The following is a 4,366-nucleotide window of genomic DNA, read 5'->3' as shown; positions in this document are numbered from 1 at the left end:
GCAAGGATTCCAGTTTTCTCGTCAATAAGAAAAATTCTCTGACTTCTGTTGCCTTTGTAAGTTTGGTAGCATTTTAGCATTCTGGAATTTTAAAGATTCTAAAACTATGAGCATTATTGCTTTATTTTACGATATTTTTTGAAAATATGCTATCTTAAAAGAAGATGCTAAAATTTACTAAAATTTAATGTACTTTAACACTTTTTGCAGACACTTTGAAATTTTTTTAAATTTAGTAAAATGTGTACAATTGGTTCCTATCGGTGTAAAGAAGTAGGGCGATACAGTATTTAAAAATTTGCTATTTCGTTTATTTTTTCTGTTTTGTTTATTTGATCAATTTTACGGATATTGTTTGGGTGTATAGTAATAGTAAGGAGAACGACAATAAATGAGAGAGAGAGAGAGAGAGAGAGAGAAATAATGAAGAATATTATTAAAGGAAAGATGAGAAGACAAAAGGGAAGGAGATGGAGTGTCCTCTCGTTCATACGCAAAAATGAAAATATCTATTATTGTAAAAAAGGAGATAATGGATTGACAATGAGTTAAAGACACAGCGCAGCATATAAGCCAAGTGGAGGCGCTGAAACTGATATAAAGAAGCAGTTCATGTCCAAAGCATTTAAAGGGCCACTTCCAATTTTCTCTGAGGAACGTTTCAAAGAGTAAATTATTTTCCCTCTAATGGCTATTGTGGATAAACTGAAATACGACAAGGAGAGCGCAACCAGTAAACGGCGTATAATTTGACTAAAAACGCGTTTCAAACCTGAAATAAGTGCTCGGAAAATGAAGACACTAAAGACAGTTAATGATTAGAGTAAACCTCGCAAACAACAATACACAGCACTAACATTAAAAAGGTCAACAAAAAGCGGAATACTAACTCGATGCAACAAAAAAAAACAGAAATGTAAGAATTATTGATTCACATGATAGTGTAGTAACACTGACCCTTAGTAGTGCCTACAACCAGGTGAAGTAAAAAATTTATTAGGAGGCTGTAAGAATTTCTTAGTTTTATAGAATGCAGCATGCAAAGATTGCAAAATATGGTTTAAATTATAGATTTATTAAGTTTATATTAAGGTAAGTTACGGTAACATCCTTGGATACATATTATCTTGTAAAAGGCACTATAATTGCCATTTCCAATAAGCATTTTATCCTCTTGCGGCCTTCTATATCGCTATGTGGAAAAAAGACATGTAGTAAAGCTAAAAATGGAGGGAAAGCGTATTACGAGTACAATGTGAGAGCACAAAGAAAAAAGTAGACGTAGAAAAATTTAAAAAAACATGAAGCACATGAAGAATAAAAGCAGGCTCGGGTTATGAAGTGCACCGGAGCACAAAAAAGCAGGAGAAGTAGAAGAATCCTTTTAAAATGCGCATACCAATGACTGGTAAACAGTCAAAAGAAACTGCTACTAAAAAGAAGACAAAAACTGACCGTTCTTTACACCCCAGTGGGTCCACACTACAGACAAACTTATAGCGGGTATTGTTTATGATACAAAATCATTATGAATTAAAAGTAATATGGTGACGGCGAACGACTTTAGTTCACAATAACAGCTTTAAGATGCATTAGCCGCGATGTTGCAGCGACAATTCATATGAAACAGTAAAATTCTAGCATGGATGGCATTGGAAATGACCGTTGAGTAACGAAATGTGCTCACTCTACACTAGAGATTGATTCACATGGCTTAGAATCTCATTATGTCCGGATAATTCCGTCCTACGAGGACACAACAGAGTAGTAACAAGACATAAATAAAACAGCCAACAACGATACACCTACAACAGAATATCTAACGCTAACGCACTAAATAAGTACAACACGAAAACCAATAACTTCACAAGCAATGCCTTAACACACTTCCCAAACCCTGCCCATTTTCCCTCTCCAAAGTTCTAGCGCATTTACAACAAGGAGATTCGGCTTTCTGATGCGGTTCTTCGCCATAGCCGTTCCTTCCATCACGGCAACGACAAAGACACACGCAGCAATCGGAGAACACAGCAACCAAGCGCAGAGAGCGGCAATATGCGGCTTCATCGAATTAGCGGGCGATCAATCAACAGTAGCAAAGCAACCGACCGCACTAGACGAAGCATTAGATGAACTTCTGGAGCTGAATATGACCCTAGCGCAGCCAGCCTGGCTAGACTTGTTCCGCAAAGAAGACAAGCAAGAAGAAGCAAAGGAATTCAAAGCAGACGACACAACTCGGCAAACAGACTGGCAGTCACGGTGGGGATCGTGGAAAAACAGGCAGAAAAGGTTCTAAAGGCAACAGACCTCGCAAACCTAAAAGCTAAGCATAAAATACAGAACATAAAACCGCAAAAAACTGGCGACGCTACGGCGGCGGGCCCAAAATCTAGCCGCAGAGGCAGAGGAGATCAAACTACAGCCCGAGAGAGAGGCGCCAACGACCGACTTTCTGAACGACAAGGTCGTGCAGGCAACCATAAACAAAGCGGCCTACGGCCAATAAGATGAGTCAGCAATAAGCACAGCGGTGACAAAGGCGTTCAATGCACCGTCGACGGACCGTACAACAAACTGCGAGGGCGGCAAAGACTCAGCGAAAGCAACAACAGCGATAGCTGTCTCAACTTGCATCTGCGCCAAGGACAGCGGCAACGACGCCAATGGCGCCAAAGCAGGCACTGGAAGCGAATTAAGCCGGTAATGGGCTGTAGCTAATAACCCGGCACAAACTATAGAAGACGAGGTAAGGAAGATGTGCAGTCAACCGAAAACCTCGCTTCTAACAACAGAAAAGCTAGAAACAGAATCTCAGCATTCACCAGCCTAATGAAGCGAACCAGCAGCATCTCGTACTACGGCACCCACAAAAGCGACTGCGACGGCGCAAAAACCGGTGTTTGGGTCACATAATCAAACTAGAGGGACCAAAACTTCATCAGGTAAATGCAAAGGGATCCCCCAAGACTAGTGTAAATCCCCGGATTGTAAGTGGGAGGGTGACACTTGAAAAAACTCCAGTTTTCTTGCAAATGAGAAATTTGTTATTATTGCTACTGCTTTTGTGAGTTATGTAACATTATGAGGGTTTATTTATTTTGAAGATTTTTGCCCAATTATGTAAATTTTACAAAGATTTTCTATTTGAGAGAATTCTTCAAAGTTTATTAAAATATAAAAAACAGAAAATTGGATTGGAATATACAAAAGAGTAGCCTTTTTCGATTTAAAATGTTGATAGTGTATTAAAATTACTATAATTCTAAAAATCTACTATTTTGCTTTATTTTACATATATGAGTCAAAGTTATAATAAACCTAATCATAATAAATAGGAAAGTGTTGTGAGTGTGTATATACGAGTATTAATATTGTACAGAGAGCGGTGGGAAAGAGTAAATGGACAGCCAAAATAGAGGCATTCAATATAATTGAAAACGTCCTATGAAAGAAACTGAGTGAGTTTTACAGTGAGCCGGAGAAGAAGGTGAGACCACGAGGAATTGTATTAAATGAAAAGAAGAAGGAGAGAGATATATGGGAAGGTAAAATGCGCAGTTTCAAACTCAGAAATAACGATGGCCGCAATCATGCACAAGGAAATTATATATAATACATGGAAGAGTGGACAAAATGCAGTTTACAAGCCAAATAGAGTCACTACTGTATTCATCAGAGTTTCAGTAACACAACCAAAAAAAGAAAGAAACAATATATGAAATAAAACAGAGAACTACTTAAGATCACAACATATAAAAAATTATTTCAAATGAAATTTTCCTCAGCATAATTCACGTATAAAAATGAGTAGCTACTATTTCAGAAATGAGTGCTTCAACTAATGTGGCAATAATTGATAAGTTCACACTTACGGGAGGTAATGCTCAAAGTCGATGGTTAGGTTTGTTAGCACATTAAACTGGTAAAATAATAAGTATATCTGAACCTAGTAGTGCAAGGAGATACTGCAATAACCATAACAACACAGAGAAAGAAAATGTGAATACATCATCAAATAGTAGCTTAATCCTCTGCGAAAAAATCATACAAGAGCTACATTATAACAATATAAAGGCATCACTTCTTTAAATACCTTAGTGACTCAAATGGCTTCTTATCTTAATTTATGTACGTTCTTCTTATTTTCACTTGCATTTTACAAATAGATTTTACCTTCAAAAGTTTGTATCTTGAGAACTTTACTACTAATGATGCATTTGGTGTGTTTAAGCTCAATATATCTTCACGATTATGAAGTAAATAACATAACAAATATGAGAGAATAATACTAAGAAACCAATAGTGTTTGTGGTTGTAGTTCAAACTCATGTAACTCAAGGATGGTGTAGACTCGTATTGAGTG

Source organism: Trypanosoma equiperdum (assembly GCF_001457755.1).
Source record: "Trypanosoma equiperdum strain OVI genome assembly, contig: ctg_1414, whole genome shotgun sequence".
Lineage (NCBI taxonomy): Eukaryota > Euglenozoa > Kinetoplastea > Trypanosomatida > Trypanosomatidae > Trypanosoma > Trypanosoma equiperdum.
This window is presented reverse-complemented; position numbering follows the sequence as displayed.